The sequence below is a fragment of the Oncorhynchus kisutch genome, linkage group LG4, assembly GCF_002021735.2.
Source record: "Oncorhynchus kisutch isolate 150728-3 linkage group LG4, Okis_V2, whole genome shotgun sequence".
Lineage (NCBI taxonomy): Eukaryota > Metazoa > Chordata > Actinopteri > Salmoniformes > Salmonidae > Oncorhynchus > Oncorhynchus kisutch.
Genome location: NC_034177.2, coordinates 6,839,768 through 6,859,420, shown reverse-complemented (window position 1 = coordinate 6,859,420; position 19,653 = coordinate 6,839,768).

Genomic DNA, 19,653 nt, shown 5'->3' with positions numbered 1-19,653 from the left:
CCTACTAATGGAAATGACCATTGAAAAGCCACACAGAAGCGTTCCCAAGACAAGGCCAAAAGAAAACAGAGAAAAACCAGAGGTGACCTCTACTGCATAACTAGGTATTATTTACAAAAGCTACGTACGGGAGGATATTTTTGGCAAAGTTTCACTCTCGATTTGTGTATAGTATCGGATCACCATAGGCAACTAAAAGGTACAGTATTTCAATGCTATTAGCTACCAGTGTAGATTTTAGAGTAGACCACGCTTTCAGCTGGCATTTCCACACCATGCAATAATTATATATATAACAGTGGCATCTTTGTGGGAAAACACGAGTTCGTCAACAATGGTCTGCTTCTTCTGAGAACATCTGGGTATAACAGTAGCTTAGCCTACAAGTCACAGTGTAGGTAATACACTGACTGTGCAAGACATGATGAACACCTGCTCTTTCCCATGACATAGACTGCCCAGGTGAATCTAGGTGAAAGCTATGATCCCTCATTGATGTCACTTGTTAAATACACTTCAGATGACTTGACCTCCACAACACCCTGACCTCAAACTAATTGAGATGGTTTGGAATGAGTAGGGCCGCAGAGTGAAGGAAAAGCAGTGTTCAGCATATGTGGGAACTCCTTCAACACTTCATGAAGCTGGATAAGAGAATGGCAGGAGTGTGTAAAGCTGTCATCAAGGCAAAGGGTCGTTACTTTGAAGAATCTAAATTATAAAATAAATTTTGATTTGTTTAACACTTTTTTGATTACTACTTGATTCCACATGTGTTATTTCATAGTTTTCTAAATAAAAATACAGCAAACATTGGAATGAGTAGGTGTGTCCAAACATTTGACTGACACTGTATATATATATATAATACTCTTGACTGGTACTGTATATACATATATATATTTATTTATAATACTCTTGACTGGTACTGTATATACATATATATATTTATTTATAATACTCTTGACTGGTACTGTATATACATATATATATTTATTTATAATACTCTTGACTGGTACTGTATATACATATATATATTTATTTATAATACTCTTGACTGGTACTGTATATACATATATATATTTATTTATAATACTCTTGACTGGTACTGTATATACATATATATATTTATTTATAATACTCTTGACTGGTACTGTATATACATATATATATTTATTTATAATACTCTTGACTGGTACTGTATATACATATATATATTTATTTATAATACTCTTGACTGGTACTGTATATACATATATATATTTATTTATAATACTCTTGACTGGTACTGTATATACATATATATATTTATTTATAATACTCTTGACTGGTACTGTATATACATATATATATTTATTTATAATACTCTTGACTGGTACTGTATATACATATATATATTTATTTATAATACTCTTGACTGGTACTGTATATACATATATATATTTATTTATAATACTCTTGACTGGTACTGTATATACATATATATATATTTATTTATAATACTCTTGGCTGGTGCTGTGTGTATGAAAACAAACATTATAATGAGTAAAATGTGAAGTGTTTTAGTTGATTACTGGCTTTTGCTAGTATTCTGACCCAATGTTGGTTGAACCGTGACAATCTAAGAGGCTGAGTCCCACATGGCCCCCTATTCCCTATATAGTGTACTACTTTTGACCACAGTCTATAGGGAATAGGGTGCCATCATATCCTCAGTGTGTTGTGAAACGAGGCATGCTTGTACTGTTCCCTTTAATATAAGTATGGATTGTTCAAGTGCACGTCTGACACCTTTTGGGAAGTGCAATCAATTAATCAATGTTGTTCTAAAGGTTACTAGACAACAGGGGGAATTTTCAAGGGAAACGTTTTGCAGAAGAAGAAAGAAAATGGAAACTATCTGGAAGAAAGACGATTGTTTGAGTTACGGTGCCTCACCAGATGTTCTTCGTAACCTGATATTACATTTCAGTCTTTAAAAAAAAAACTAGGCTAGTCAGTTAAGAACAAAATCTTATTTTCAATGACGGACTAGGAACAGTGGGTTAACTGCCTTGATCAGGGGCAGAACAGACAGATTTGTACCTTGTCAGCTCAGGGATTCAAACTTGCAACCTTTCGGTTACTAGTCCAACGCTCTAACCACTAGGCTATGCTGCACTTATAAGAGGCACTTATACAAAGTGACTTGCAGTTCAGTGCATTCAACTCAAGTAGGTAAAACAACCACATATCAACCATTACTTAAACATTACATTAAACAACTTACATAACTTCCTTAAATATATGTATATATCATAAATGACAATGGTATTTATGTGTAATTTTTTTATCATTGTATTTTGTGTAATTTTTTTATCATTGTATTTTGTAATTGTTTTATCATTGTATTTTGTAATTGTTTTATCATTGTATTTTGTAATTGTTTTATCATTGTATTTTGTAATTGTTTTATCATTGTATTTTGTAATTGTTTTATCATTGTATTTTGTAATTGTTTTATCATTGTATTTTGTAATTGTTTTATCATTGTATTTTGTAATTGTTTTATCATTGTATTTTGTAATTGTTTTATCATTGTATTTTGTTATTGTTTTATCATTGTATTTTGTAATTGTTTTATCATTGTATTTTGTAATTGTTTTATCATTGTATTTTGTAATTGTTTTATCATTGTATTTTGTATTCAGACATGTTTGTCTTTTGTACCGTTGGCATCATGACTCACGCTGTAATTTGACACCACATGACTGGGGCATGAGGTAGCAAGATACGAGGAAGCTTTTAATCTGCATGGATTATCATGGATAGTTTTGGGTGCATTTAGTGCCTTACTTGATGAAAAAAAAAGGTTATGGCAGACTCATACATAGAGGAGAACATTTTCCACTTCTAAATAAAACCAGAACCTTTCTAGCAAGGAGGGCATGCCAATTGAACAAAAACAGATTGTAAAACTGGAGTTTGCATTATTACTCTGTGCTTCTACATCTGCATTGCTTGCTGTTTGGGGATTTAGGCTGGGTTTCTGTGCAGCACTTTGTGACATCGGCTGATGTAAAAAGGGCTTAATAAATACATTTGATTGATTGATACTCTGTGTGCAATGTATTTACATGCTGTTTGCCTTGATTTGACATAATGCCCACCCTTTTTTGAATCCACATTGTTTTGGATTCAGAAGCATAGGAATAGAAGACTGTTGTAATGGTGTATGATTAGAAGGGGAATTGTCGGCCACCGTGGCAGGGCCAAAGGACATCTCCTCCGCACATGTAAACATTAACCTTGTGATCTGTGTTCACTTGGTCACGCTCACATTGCACATGTGCAGAGGGGATTCATGCAAGTTCACTTCTCCGGGTGACGGCACAATGCGTTTCAGTGGGATGACTTTACAGACGGACGGGGTGAGACAGTATAGGCAGTTGAGGAGGGCAAGAGGAAATGTGGCAGAGCAAAGTCCTTAAACTGAGTGGATTCTTTGAAATGACTGAAGAGTCTGAAGAGCAGGTGGCTTTGATAGTTACCAATATGACTAAAATCACTCATCGTTACCATCATCACATTGTGAATATATGTATATCTCATTGACGCAAAGTGACTTCTTTGTCAAGTTATTAATCACCGTACTTAAACCTCTGTGTGCATTTGGGGTGCTGCATCAGTCAAAGGGTAGGTGGGGAAATCCTTGGAAAGCATTTATGTACATTGTCACGTAATCTTAAAGGAAAACCTAATCGCTAGACATTATTTGGGTTATTCTTCCAGGCTTCCTATTAATTATGAGGGATGAGATGTGTTTCAGACATAATTATACACTATAGCGGTGTTTTTACATTTTCGCACCGGGAGATTCCAACCAATGATGTCATTGGTTGATTGAGCCTGCTGTCTGATCTAAAAACTAAATGGAGTCATGTTTGTAGCAATTATTGTGGCCTTTGTGTTACACAGATTGCAAGATCACGCTCCTTTTTTCAATCGAGTAATTGAACTTGTCTCAACGATTATACAGGTTCATGGGAGCTACTGTCTGTCACTATGCACTGTCTATCCAAGATTGCCAAATAATTATAATGGTTACTTCTGATGATCCCTCTTTCCAAGAAGAGCTGGACGACAAAACTGTTGTTTTCTTAATGTTCTTTTACATGCTAACATACTGCCCTATTCATTTGAGCCCTAGGACCATGCCTCAGGACTACCTGACATGATGACCCCAGTCCACCTGGCCATGCTGCTGCTCCAGTTTCAACTGTTCTGCCTGTGATTATTATTATTTGACCATGCTGGTCATTTATGAACATTTGAACATCTTGGCCATGTTCTGTTATAATCTCCACCCGGCACAGCCAGAAGAGGACTGGCCACCCCACATAGCCTGGTTCCTCTCTAGGTTTCTTCCTCGGTTTTGGCCTTTCTAGGGAGTTTTTCCTAGCCACCGTGCTTCTACACCTGCATTGCTTGCTGTTTGGGGTTTTAGGCTGGGTTTCTGTACAGCACTTTGAGATATCAGCTGATGTACGAAGGGCTATATAAATACATTTGATTTGAAATTTGATTTGATTTGTTTTAGCAGTAAGATTGTAGCTAATTACTTACAAATACATTTCATGAATAACACAAGACATTGACACAGAAGTTGAAGTCAACACTTTATTGGTTTCTGATGCAGCTGGAATCAGTTACTTGTCAGTAAACTTGTAAAAAACACATAATACCCACCCCCAACAGACACCAGTCAGTCAGCCACACCATCTCCTCCTGGCTAATAACTCTGCTTTTCTCCAATGTAGACTTCAAGCTTTGCATAAACAATCATCAACTAAACAACAGTAGAAGTTGTAGCCTACTTGTAAACACACCAACTATGACAACAAGACACAGACCATGTTTATGCCTAGCTCCAATGTATTTATTTGCTCATCATGGAAAGGTAACTTACATTAGCTCCTGGTGCTGAGGTTGATGTTGACGCTGCTGCAGTTGTTGATGGGCTCAGTCTCTGTAAATAGAACATAAAGGCCAGTCATGTTAGCCTCGGGGGTAGATAGTTAGCTAGCTAACGATTAGATCCAGTCCGGTAGCATGTAACTAACATAAACCTAACGTAGCTAATGTACAGCTGGCTAACAGCTGGCTAATTACATTGATTTCCTTTGGAATGTCTAGCCAGCGTATTATGAAAACTAGCTAGATTTAGGTTTAGATAAACAAATGTAGTTCGGTAGCTAGGTAGCTACGTCACCTCTGCTCGACTTCTTAGTAAGGTAAACGAGAAAATCACAGGAGATTGGTGGCACCTTCATTGGGGAGTACTGGCTCATAGTAATGGCTGGAACGGAATTAATGAAATGATATTGAACTCAAACACATTCCATTGACTCGTTCCCAGCCATTATTATGAGCCGTTCTCCCCTCAGCAGCCTCCTATGGATGGAATATTAGCAGCCTGTCTTGCTTGAAGGTTTCACATCCAGGTACTGGTACAACCAGGTACTTAGGAGCTAGAAGCAGAGCTGCCATGTCTGTCGGCATCTTCTTACCTGGTACCACACTATGACTAAACTGTACAGTTGTTATTGACACACACACACACACAAAAAAGTTATGAATGAGTGGCTGGTCCAGTGGGTAATGTTAGCTACGTGTTGACGGATCCACCTCGACAGGGGTGGTACTGCACCCTGAAATCGCTATGAATTCTGGATATTGTGGATGGTCCATTTCTACCAGTGATGCTGAAACGCTCGTATTTGAGTGAAATTCTAGATTTGTATGTTTTTATGTTAATAGCATATTAATGGACATATAAAGTGAAAGAACAGCAATGAAATGTCCCTTTAAGCATCTCAAATCGTCTTAATGATGAATTAATTAGCTAGTTATCCAGGTAGTTGCCGTGTGTCTATCTGACTGTCTGTGTGTGTGTGTCTTTATGTTTGTGTGTGTGTGTGTGTGCCTATCTGTCTGTCTGTCTATGTGTATGTATATGTGTATGTGTATGTGTATGTGTGTGTGTGTGTGTGTGTGTGTGTGTGTGTGTGTGTGTGTGTGTGTGTGTGTGTGTGTGTGTGTGTGTGTGTCTGTCTGTCTTTATGTCTGTGTGTGTGTGTCTGTCTTTATGTCTGTGTGTGTGTCTGTGTATCTATGTGTCTGTGTGTCTGTCTGTCTGTGTGTGTGTGTCTGTCTTTATGTCTGTGTGTGTGTCTGTGTGTCTATGTGTCTGTCTGTCTGTCTGCGTGCGTGCGTGTGTCCTTTTCGCAGGGAGTTGCAGGAGCCAGTTTGTCACGGTAACTGGAGGTGGCACATGGGGCCCACCGAGTCGGATTCACAGACAGGATGAGAGCACGTCTGGGGACTTCACATCTGGCAACACTTTCTGCCTGTCTGGCACTGTCTGTAACTAACCCCTTAAAGAGACCACAGTTCCGGCTTTACTGGAAATGCAGCTAGAGGAGCTATGAGGAGCTCGTGTGGCGCCCTCTGGTGTTGCTATGAAGATATTTCAGATTCAAGTGCACTACGCCAAGCTACACTAGACTACTCTAGACTACGATAGACGACACTAGTAGGAAGTAGAAGGAAGACCACTTTCTGCAACTCTCCGTGGACTATCAAGTAACATTTAAGCTTAATATATATGCAAATAAGCTTACCAGTAAATCATTAAAAACAATCAAGCAACCCAGACAAGTGCTAAACATGTCCCATTTTAACATATGCAGTCCTGGGAAACAAGGTCCATGAAGTCAATAACTTGCTTGTAACAGATGACATTCATATTCTGAGTATCTCTGAAACTCACTTAAAAAATAAATTTGATGATACAGTGGTAGCAATACATGGTTATAACATTTACCGAAAAGACAGAAATGCCAATGGGGGCAGTGTTTTGCTGTCTATATAAAGAACCACATTCTTGTAACGCTTAGAGACGATCTAATGTTAAATACTGTTGAAGTAATATGTCAACAGGTTCATCTGCCTCCCCTCAGCCCATTCTAGTGGAAATCTGCTATAGACCACCAAGTGCTAACAGTCAGTATCTGGATAATATGTGTGAAATGCTTGGTAATGTATGTGATATCAACAGAGAAGTACATTTTCTGGGTGATTTAAATATTGACTGGTTCTCACACTGAACTTCAAAGTGTAACCAGTGCCTGCAATCTGGTTCAGGTCATCAGTCAATTTACCAGGGTAGTTACAAACACAGGAATGAAATCATCAACATGTATTGATGTTGGCTTTAAAGCAGTATCCAAATCCATAGGATGTAGTGATCACGATGTAATAGTAATATCTAGGAAACCCAAAGTTCCAAAGGCTGGGCCTAATATAGTGTATAAGAGGTCAGGCTGGGCCTAATATAGTGTATAAGAGGTCAGGCTGGGCCTAATATAGTGTATAAGAGGTCAGGCTGGGCCTAATATAGTGTATAAGAGGTCAGGCTGGGCCTAATATAATGTATAAGAGGTCAGGCTGGGCCTAATATAGTGTATAAGAGGTCATACAATAAGTTTTGTAGTGATTCATATGTCGATGATGTAAATAATATTTGCTGGTCTGTGGTGTGTAATGAGGAGCAACCAGACGCTGCTGGTCTGTGGTGTGTAATGAGGAGCAACCAGACGCTGCTGGTCTGTGGTGTGTAATGAGGAGCAACCAGACGCTGCTGGTCTGTGGTGTGTAATGAGGAGCAACCAGACGCTGCTGGTCTGTGGTGTGTAATGAGGAGCAACCAGACGCTGCTGGTCTGTGGTGTGTAATGAGGAGCAACCAGACGCTGCTGGTCTGTGGTGTGTAATGAGGAGCAACCAGACGCTGCTGGTCTGTGGTGTGTAATGAGGAGCAACCAGACGCTGCTGGTCTGTGGTGTGTAATGAGGAGCAACCAGACGCTGCTGGTCTGTGGTGTGTAATGAGGAGCAACCAGACGCTGCTGGTCTGTGGTGTGTAATGAGGAGCAACCAGACGCTGCTGGTCTGTGGTGTGTAATGAGGAGCAACCAGACGCTGCTGGTCTGTGGTGTGTAATGAGGAGCAACCAGACGCTGCTGGTCTGTGGTGTGTAATGAGGAGCAACCAGACGCTGCTGGTCTGTGGTGTGTAATGAGGAGCAACCAGATGCTGCTGTTCTGTGGTGTGTAATGAGGAGCAACCAGACGCTGCTGGTCTGTGGTGTGTAATGAGGAGCAACCAGACGCTGCTGTTCTGTGGTGTGTAATGAGGAGCAACCAGACGCTGCTGTTCTGTGGTGTGTAATGAAGAGCAACCAGATGCTGCTGGTCTGTGGTGTGTAATGAGGAGCAACCAGACTCTGCTGTTCTGTGGTGTGTAATGAGGAGCAACCAGACGCTGCTGGTCTGTGGTGTGTAATGAGGAGCAACCAGACGCTGCTGGTCTGTGGTGTGTAATGAGGAGCAACCAGACGCTGCTGGTCTGTGGTGTGTAATGAGGAGCAACCAGACGCTGCTGGTCTGTGGTGTGTAATGAGGAGCAACCAGACGCTGCTGGTCTGTGGTGTGTAATGAGGAGCAACCAGACGCTGCTGGTCTGTGGTGTGTAATGAGGAGCAACCAGACGCTGCTGGTCTGTGGTGTGTAATGAGGAGCAACCAGATGCTGCTGTTCTGTGGTGTGTAATGAGGAGCAACCAGATGCTGCTGGTCTGTGGTGTGTAATGAGGAGCAACCAGACGCTGCTGGTCTGTGGTGTGTAATGAGGAGCAACCAGACGCTGCTGGTCTGTGGTGTGTAATGAGGAGCAACCAGACGCTGCTGGTCTGTGGTGTGTAATGAAGAGCAACCAGACGCTGCTGGTCTGTGGTGTGTAATGAGGAGCAACCAGATGCTGCTGGTCTGTGGTGTGTAATGAGGAGCAACCAGACGCTGCTGGTCTGTGGTGTGTAATGAGGAGCAACCAGACGCTGCTGGTCTGTGGTGTGTAATGAGGAGCAACCAGACGCTGCTGGTCTGTGGTGTGTAATGAAGAGCAACCAGATGCTGCTGGTCTGTGGTGTGTAATGAGGAGCAACCAGACTCTGCTGGTCTGTGGTGTGTAATGAAGAGCAACCAGATGCTGCTGGTCTGTGGTGTGTAATGAGGAGCAACCAGATGCTGCTGGTCTGTGGTGTGTAATGAGGAGCAACCAGACGCTGCTGTTCTGTGCTGTGTAATGAGGAGCAACCAGACGCTGCTGTTCTGTGCTGTGTAATGAGGAGCAACCAGATGCTGCTGGTCTGTGGTGTGTAATGAGGAGCAACCAGACTCTGCTGGTCTGTGGTGTGTAATGAAGAGCAACCAGATGCTGCTGGTCTGTGGTGTGTAATGAGGAGCAACCAGACGCTGCTGTTCTGTGCTGTGTAATGAGGAGCAACCAGACTCTGCTGGTCTGTGGTGTGTAATGAGGAGCAACCAGACGCTGCTGTTCTGTGCTGTGTAATGAGGAGCAACCAGATGCTGCTGGTCTGTGGTGTGTAATGAGGAGCAACCAGACTCTGCTGGTCTGTGGTGTGTAATGAAGAGCAACCAGATGCTGCTGGTCTGTGGTGTGTAATGAGGAGCAACCAGACTCTGCTGGTCTGTGGTGTGTAATGAGGAGCAACCAGACTCTGCTGTTCTGTGGTGTGTAATGAGGAGCAACCAGATGCTGCTCTTCTGTGGTGTGTAATGAGGAGCAACCAGACTCTGCTGTTCTGTGGTGTGTAATGAGGAGCAACCAGATGCTGCTGGTCTGTGGTGTGTAATGAGGAGCAACCAGACGCTGCTGGTCTGTGGTGTGTAATGAAGAGCAACCAGATGCTGCTGGTCTGTGGTGTGTAATGAGGAGCAACCAGACTCTGCTGGTCTGTGGTGTGTAATGAGGAGCAACCAGACTCTGCTGGTCTGTGGTGTGTAATGAGGAGCAACCAGACGCTGCTGTTCTGTGCTGTGTAATGAAGAGCAACCAGATGCTGCTGTTCTGTGCTGTGTAATGAAGAGCAACCAGATGCTGCTGTTCTGTGGTGTGTAATGAGGAGCAACCAGATGCTGCTGGTCTGTGGTGTGTAATGAGGAGCAACCAGACTCTGCTGGTCTGTGGTGTTTAATGAGGAGCAACCAGACTCTGCTGGTCTGTGGTGTGTAATGAGGAGCAACCAGACGCTGCTGTTCTGTGGTGTGTAATGAGGAGCAACCAGACGCTGAACATGACACATATTAAATTGTTATTCCAGTTAATAATAAGCCTGCACCCATTAAGAAAATGAATATAAAAACTGTTAAATCCACTTGGATTGATGAGGAATTGAAGGTATGGCAAAAAAAAGTCCGGCAGACCAACTGAATGGCAAACATACTGCAAATTAAGAAATCATCTGGCTAAGATAAATACAAATAAAAATTAACTATACTATGGAACAAAGATAAATTATATAAAGAACGGTAGTAAAAAGCTTTGGAGCACATTAAATGACATTTTGGGGAAAAAAGCCAACTCGGCTCCATCATTCATTGGCTCGTTCGTCACGAAACCCACTGATATTGCAAACGAATTGAATTACTTTTTCATTGGCAAGATAAACAAACTTAGGGATGACATGCCAGCAACAAACGCTGACACGACACATCCAAGTTTATCTGACTGAATTATGAAAGACAAAAATTGTACTTTTGAATTCCGTAAAGTCAGTGTGGAAGAGGTAATTTTTTTAAATTGTTGTCTATCAACAATGACAAGCCACCGGGGTCTGACAATCTGGATGGAAAATTACTGACGATAATAGAGGACTCCTATTTCCAATATCTTCAATTTAAGCCTACTAGAAAGTGTGTGCTCTCAGGCCTGGAGGGAAGCTAAAATAATTCCGCTACTCAAGAATAGTAAAGCCCCCTTTACTGGCTCAAATAGCCGACCAATCAGCCTGTTACCAACCCTTAGTAAACCTCTGGAAAAAAAATTGTATTTGACCAGATACAATGATATTTCATAGTAAACAAATGGACGACAGACTTTCAGCACACATATAGAGAAGGACACTCAACAAGCACAGTATTACACAAATTACCGATGATTGGCTGAGAGAAATTGATTCTAAAATGATTGTGGGGGCTGTCTTGTTAGACTTCAGTGGAGCTTTTGACATTATCGATCACAATCTGCTGCTGGAAAAACTGATGTGTTATGGCTTTACACCCCCTGCTATAATGTGGATAAAGAGTTACTTGTCTCACAGAATACAGAGGGCGTTCTTTAATGGAATCCTCTCAAACATAATCCAGGTAGAATCAGGAATTCCCCAGGGTAGCTGTTTAGGCCCCTTGCTTTTTTTCAATCTTTACTAACATGCCACTGGCTTTGAGTAAGGCCAGTGTGTCTATGTTTGCAGATTACTCAACACTATACACGTCAGCTACTACAGTGACTGAAATGACTGCAACACTTAACAAAGAGCTGTAGTTAGTTTCTGAATGGGTAGCAAGGAATAAGTTAGTCCTAAATATTTCCAAAACTAAAAGCATTGTATTTGGAAAAAATCATTCACTAAACCCTAAACCTAAACTACATCTTGTAATAAATAATGTGGAAATTGAGCAAGTTAAACTGTTTGGAGTTACCCTGGATTGTAAACTGTCATGGTCAAAACATATTGATACAACAGTAGCTACAATGGGGATAAGTCTGTCCATAATAAAGTGCTGCTCTGCATTCTTATCAACACTGTCAACAAGGCAGGTCCTACAGGCCCTGGTTTTGTCGCAACTGGACTACTGTTCAGTCGTGTGGTCAGAAGCCACAAAGGGGGACTTGGGAAAATTGAAGTTGGCTCAGAACAGGGCAGCACGGCTGACCCTTAAAAGTACATGGAGAGCTAACATTAATGACATGCATGTCAATCTCTCATGGCTCAAAGTAGAGGAGAGATTGAAATCATCATTAATTGTTTTTGTAAGAGGTGTTGACAAGTTGAAGATACAGAGCTGTCTGTTTAAAATACTAGCACACAGCTCGGACACCAATGCATACCCCTCAAGAAATGCAACCAGAGGTCTCTTCACAGTCCCCAAATCCAGAGCAGACTATGGGAGGTGCATAGTAGGACATAGAACTCAATTCCACATCTGGTAACTGATGCCAGCAGTAGAATCAGATTTAAAAAGCAGATAAAAACACACCTTGTGGAACAGCCGGGACTGTGAAGCAACACAAACAGAGGCACAAACACATGCTAACATACGCACTATACCAAATCAAATCAAAGTTTATTTGTCACGTGCGCCGAATACAACAGTGGAATGCTTACTTACAGACTCTAACCAATAGTGAAAAAAAGGTTTTAGGTGAACAATAGCTAAGTAAAAGAAATAAAACAACAGTAAAAAGACAGGCTATATACAGTAGAGAGGCTATATACTGTAGAGAGGCTACATACAGACACCGGTTAGTCAGGTTGATTGAGGTAGTATGTACATGTAGATATGGTTAAAGTGACTATGCATATATGATGAACAGAGAGTAGCAGTAGCGTAAAAGAGGGGTTGGCAGGTGGTGGGTGGTGGGCCACAATACAGATAGCCCGGTTAGCCAATGTGCGGGAGTACTAGTTGGTTGGCCCAATTGAGGTAGTATGTACATGAATGAATAGTTAAAGTGACTATGCATATATGATAAACAGAGAGTAGCAGCGGCGTAAAAAGAGGGGTTGGGGGGGGGGAACACAATGCAAATAATCCAGGTAGCCATTTGATTACCTGTTCAAGGAGTCTTATTGCTTGGGGGTAAAAACTGTTGAGAAGCATTTTTGTCCTAGACTTGGTACTCCGGTACGGCTTGCCATGTGGAAGTAGAGAGAACAGTCTATGACTGTGGTGGCTGGGGACTTTTAGGGCCTTCCTCTGACACAGCCTGGTGTAGAGGTCCTGGATGGCAGGCAGTTTAGCCCCAGTGATGTACTGGGCCGTACGTAGTGCCTTGCGAGGCTGAGCAATTGCCATACCAGGCAGTGATGCAACCAGTCATGCTCTTGATGTTGCAGCTGTAGAACCTTTTGAGGATCTCATGATCCATGCCAAATCTTTTTAGTTTCCTGAGAGGGAATAGGCTTTGTCGTGCCCTCTTCACGACTGGCTTGGTGTTTTGACAATTATAGTTTGTTGTTGATGTGGACACCAAGGAACTTGAAGCTGTCAACCTGCTCCACTACAGCCCCGTCGATGAGAATGGGGGTGTGCTCGGTCCTCCTTTTCCTGTAGTCCACAATCATCTCCTTAGTCTTGGTTACGTTGAGGGATATGTTGTTATTCTGGCACCACCCGGCCAGGTCTCTGACCTCCTCCCTATAGGCTGTCTCGTCGTTGTTGGTGATCAGGCCTACCACTGTTGTGTCGTCTGCAAACTTAATGATGGTGTTGGAGTTGTGCCTGGCCGTGCAGTCATGAGTGAACAGGGAGTACAGGAGGGGACTGAGCACGCACCCCTGTGGAGCGCCAGTGTCGAGACTCAGCATGGCAGATGTGTTGTTCCCCTCCCTCACCACCTGGGGGCGGCCCGTCATGAAGTCCAGGATCCAGTTGCAGTAGGAGGTGTTTAGTCCCAGGATCCTTAGCTTAGTGATGAGCTTTGAGGGTACTATGGTGTTGAACGCTGAGCTGTAGTCAATGAATAGCATTCTCACATAAGTGTTCCTTTTGTCCAAGTGGGAAAGGGCAGTGTGGAGTGCAATAGAGATTGCGTCATCTGTGAATCTGTTTGGGCGGAATGCAAATTGGAGTGGGTCTAGGGTTTCTGGGTTAGTGGAGTTGATGTGATGTGAGCCATTACCAACCTTTCAAAGCACTTCATTGCTACGGATGTGAGTGCTACAGGTCTGTAGTCATTTAGGCAGGTTGCCTTTGTGTTCTTGGGCACAGGGACTATGGTGGTCTGCTTGAAACACGTACACATGGATTTTGTGCTGTAGATATGTGGTTGTGGAGTATGGGCCTGAGGGCACACGCTTCGTGAGTCGTGAGGTCTGTAGGGAACGTATTGGAATGCATTTAAAATTGTATAACTGCCTTAATAATTCTGTCGTACCCCAGGAAGAGTAGCTGCTGCCTTGACAAATACAAATACACTACACTATACTGGATTACACCGGACTATACTGGACTACACCGGACTATACTGGACTACTAAACTACACTAGACTAGACTACAGTAGACTAGACTACACTAGACTGGATTACACCGGACTATACTGGACTACACTAGACTATACTACACTAGACTAGACTATAGTAGACTAGACTACAGTAGACTACACTAGAATAGACTAGACTACAGTCAACTAAACTATACTAGACTACAGTAGACTGGACTAGACCGGATTACACTGGACTAGACTATACTACAGTAGACTATACTACCGCAGACTATACTACAGTAGACTACACTAGACTATTTTGGACTACACAGGACTACACTAGATTACACTAGCCTGCACTACACTGGACTACACTGGACTAGATTACACTGTATTACACTAGACTACACTACACTGGACTACACTGCATTACACTAGACTACACTACATTGGACTACACTAGACTACACTAGACTACACTACATTGGACTACACTGGACTACACCACACTAGACTTCACTGGAGTACAATAGACTACAATAGACTATACTACACTAAATGACACTAGAGTCCACTAGACTACACTAGAGTGTGCTAGACTACACTAGACGACACTAGAGTCCGCTAGAATACACTAGACTACACTAGAGTCCACTAGACTACACTAGACTACACTAGAGTCTACTAGACTATACTAGAGTGTGCTAGACTACACTAGACTACACTAGAGTGTGCTAGACTGCACTAGAGTCCACTAGACTACACTAGAGTCCACTAGACTACACTAGTGTGCTAGACTACACTAGACTACACTTGAGTGTGCTAGACTACACTAGACTACTATATTTTGCTACACAATTAGACCTCATGCTAAAGTTCATAATTTTGACAGATTCACAAGCTTAAATCCAAAGCTTCCTACTGTGCAAATCCATTGAACAAAAAAATGTTAAGTCCCTGTGAGGATTTACTGTAAGAAAGATATTACAAAAAGCACAAAATATTATGATTTATTGTGTCTGACAAACTTTAGTTATTTTTCTTTCAAAAAGGTAGCTTTGTGTCTGTTAAATGTGAGTACAGCCAGTATATATCATTGAAACGACGGTGACACCAGTCATGGTCAGTCCCAGTCCATTCCAGAGGCTTTTACTGCCACCTAGTGGAACACAAATGCACATACATGCATCCTCTACATTACGCCTTCAAGCAGCTGCACCAATGACCACCATAAGGACTCTAAAGAAGAGATTAATTTGTGGGGTGGAAATCACCTCCCTTTGGAAGACTATTAAAACATTGCTTGACAGTTTGAGATGCCAAATTATTATAATAATAATATATAATAAATGTGAAAAGACAGAAGAAGCTAAGTAACAATGACACGGTTCTGTCAACTGTGTCAAACATTAATCTCAGTTAGTAAATACGCTGGGGGGGGAATTTAAAAAACAGAGAGAGAGAGGTACGCATATCACGTCCGCACATCTACAAACAAACACACAGGTCCTATGGGTAACATGTTAAAGGAATGTTACAGAGGGGAAGAGCCAAGATGCATTTCTCTCCACATTTGTCTGAAGAAAAAGCAGCAGTGAGTCTGAATCACTGACACCCAGGAAGCTGGGTGTCAGGTAAGCTCACTGGGCTGGGCTGGGCTGACTCATTTCCCCGGGGAGTTTGGAGCTCATGGCCCAGACGGGTGCCGACAGCTCACTGCGCGGCGAAAAGCCAAAGGGTAGGCGGGGGAAGCCTCATGAGCCGTCAACTTAATTATCCCATCCCAGCAGTGCTCTCACATTGACAGCACCCATTTACCTGGAGGAACCAAAAGCCTGCGCCTCCTCCGTGCTAAAATGTATTTTAGCACCAGATGAGGTGTTAATTCGTTACCTCCCGGTGCTTTGTTCGAGCAGGGCTGTGTGACAGCTGTTTACAATTGCACCATACATTTCATTTTAATTTGCCTGGGGTGGGGGCCTTCAGTGTATAAACATCAGCAACATTCTGACAGGTACATCTATAGCTGGCATTCACAGCAGTGAATTATGACATGGCATATGCCCCTAGGATCTAGGCTCTGCGATGCTGCAGGGCAGGATTAGTCAAACTATTCAGCGATCACTCCCTTTGACTGACTAGCTGAAGACACTGCCAGTCCGGTGAGAGGAGAGACTAGATTATGGATGACGCACGCAGTCAAAAGGAAAATAACTCCAGGTCTGTTAAGGTGACGGTTACACGTTAAAACTCACTACTGTTACTTTCGACAGCGCAGACAGCCAACTTGAATCTTGAAAGTGAACTTGGCCAACTTTGTGAAAGGACAGCGAGTCGCAGAACGAGGAAGTGAACTCTGAAGAGTTCTGTGGCGTGTAGTCGCAGTGAGGGAAAACATATGGCGTTTGTGTATGGCGACAAAACGTGTTTGTCTATACATCAGCTCATTGGTTTTATGACAGTAGGCCCTTTGTGCTGCATTGTTAAGTGGAGAGAATGGGTTTGATTTAAATGAGTATTAAAAGTATTAAATTAATCATGGAGATTTTATTGGCGCTTGGACGCTGACTTGGCTTCTTCTTTCCCATTCTGAAGCCGTGAGGCGTGTTGACAGATCTCCCCGGGTACAGTCAGACCTAAATTGTAGGAACTCAAAATGGCTACCCAGCATGGTGGTGTCGGACAAGATGGTGTCGGACAAGCTTTCTGTTACTATCGTTACAACCCCTATGTATGGGTAAACAGGTACCTGAACTATATCCTACAGAGGCAGCAGTCTAACCTCTCAGCTTTCCCAAAGGAAAGGGGGTACCCTCGTAATAATCCCTGACCGCTACGCATGCTACCTTCAAAGAGTAAAAATATATATATAAAAAAACTCACTGCATTTTCGTGGGAACAACCGCAGATGAGGTCATTTTGCATCCATAACCCCTGGTTAAATATTATTTCAGAAGAAGCCGCCCATGGGGCTATGCATCTTGGAGCTCATTGCTCACTCCAAACACTGTGAGCTAACGGGCAGGCAAGAGGCTATATATTTGCTACCATTTTAGGCCCTATGGCTTGAGTTTCAGCCTCGTTTTCCTCTCTGGCTCCCAAATAAGCTTAAAACCACGACAAATTACCTCTAGAACAAACAGTAGTTGAGCCGCATGACCCCGATAATAGAAACTGAGAAGGTAATAAAAGAAATGGAGTACATGGGCCACATTCAACATTCTCACAAATCCTGCAGGGAAGAAAGAGAGGGGAATATGGTGGTTCTCACCCTCTGTTCTTTGAACTGTTCGCTGTTTTCTGGTCAACCTTTTAGAGAGGTCTATTATTACTTTGACTGGTGTTCTGGATTCCCATTCAAAACGACGCTTGTTCACATAAACCTTGAGGTTTGAGGGTTCATGGGGCCGACTGGGTGGCTTTCGCAAGAAATAAGCACAGGGTCACGTTGGACAGGGACCAGTAGCCGCTCACTAACCTGCGTTGGCCCGGGACCTAGACTCGGTGGTGAGGACTTCTTTCCTGGCACTGGAACATGGGTCAGTACAGTACCCAGGATGTCTCATAGACTTCCATGATAAGTACTGGTTAACTCAAGATGTTGTATCAGCAGATATCCCTTTAAGTGAGTCACACATAACAGAAATAAAAACCAATGATGTTTCTTGAAAGTCCCATGTTTAAGGCCAGTGATGTTTCTTGAAAGTCCCATGTTTAAGGCCAATAATGATTCTTGAATGTCCCATGTTTAAGGCCAATGATGTTTCCTGAAAGTCCCATGTTTAGGGCCAATGATGTTTCCTGAAAGTCCCATGTTTAAGGCCAATTATGTTTCTTGAAAGTCCCATGTTTAAGGCCAGACATCCCTTTAATAACTAAAGCAGATCCAGTTAATAACCAGGTAAACAATATCATAATATCCTGGGACATCACATCCTGGGACATCATTAATCATGATCAAATGGGTGATTTGAAAGAGACATTACAAATGTGTTTGGCTTCCATGCCCTCAATCCACTTAGTAGACACAGTGGGAAAGCTGCAGCCTAGACATCACATCCTCACTTTTAAAACGTGTTGTCCTATGGCTTATTCAACCACCGTGGCATCCGTTTGAAAAGCTTTTACACGACAATACACTGAGTTTGCAAAACATTAGGTACAACCTTCCTAATATTGAGTTGCGCCCTCCTTTGCCCTCAGAACGGCCTCAATTCGTCGGGGCATGGACTCTACAAGGTGTCGAAAGCGTTCCACAGCAGCATTGCAGTTCTTGACACACTCAAATATATATATATATATACACACACACACACACACACACACGCACGCACATGCACGCACATGCACGCACGCACACACACACACACACACACTTAAGGCTCCTCCCCATCATAACCAGACAGACCTTCCACCGGAGCTCCAGAAGATGGCAGGAGTGGCACCTGAGTGGCTGTGAAAAAAGCATTGGATACCAGAGCATCAGGTTGTCACGTAGCTCTGCATTGGATACCAGAGCATCAGGTTGTCACGTAGCTCTGCATTGGATACCAGAGCATCAGGTTGTCACGTAGCTCTGCATTGGATACCAGAGCATCAGGTTGTCACGTAGCTCTGCATTGGATACCAGAGCATCAGGTTGTCACGTAGCTCTGCATTGGATACCAGAGCATCAGGTTGTCACGTAGCTCTGCATTGGATACCAGAGCATCAGGTTGTCACGTAGCTCTGCATTGGATACCAGAGCATCAGGTTGTCACGTAGCTCTGCATTGGATACCAGAGCATCAGGTTGTCACGTAGCTCTGCATTGGATACCAGAGCATCAGGTTGTCACGTAGCTCTGCATTGGATACCAGAGCATCAGGTTGTCACGTAGCTCTGCATTGGATACCAGAGCATCAGGTTGTCACGTAGCTCTGCATTGGATACCAGAGCATCAGGTTGTCACGTAGCTCTGCATTGGATACCAGAGCATCAGGTTGTCACGTAGCTCTGAATTGGATACCAGAGCATCAGGTTGTCACGTAGCTCTGCATTGGATACCAGAGCATCAGGTTGTCACGTAGCTCTGCATTGGATACCAGAGCATCAGGTTGTCACGTAGCTCTGCATTGGACACCAGATTATCAGATTGTCACGTAGCTCTGCATTGGACACCAGATTATCAGATTGTCACGGAGCTCCATTCTCTCTTGGCCTTCATATTGGCCATAGACGCCTGCTGCAAACACGTCTGTTGTCTTGTAAAGAGCCATATGAGACAACATGACATGTTGCTGTTGATGGGAGGCCCAAAATGGCTTCATGGTGTCATGTCCATATATGGCACATCTGATCATCAAGCGTTCTTTCCACACAGAGGGAGGTTTTATAGATGGAGGCTTTGTGATTCCACTAAACAGAGCCAATGAGTTTAAATGACAGGAAGGTCCTAAGCAATGCATCTAACGGACCATGACAATAGTAAACACAAATAACATTTGCAGGCACATTAAAAATGTAAAGTTATTTCGCGACAAACATCGGACACAACAAATTATGCCT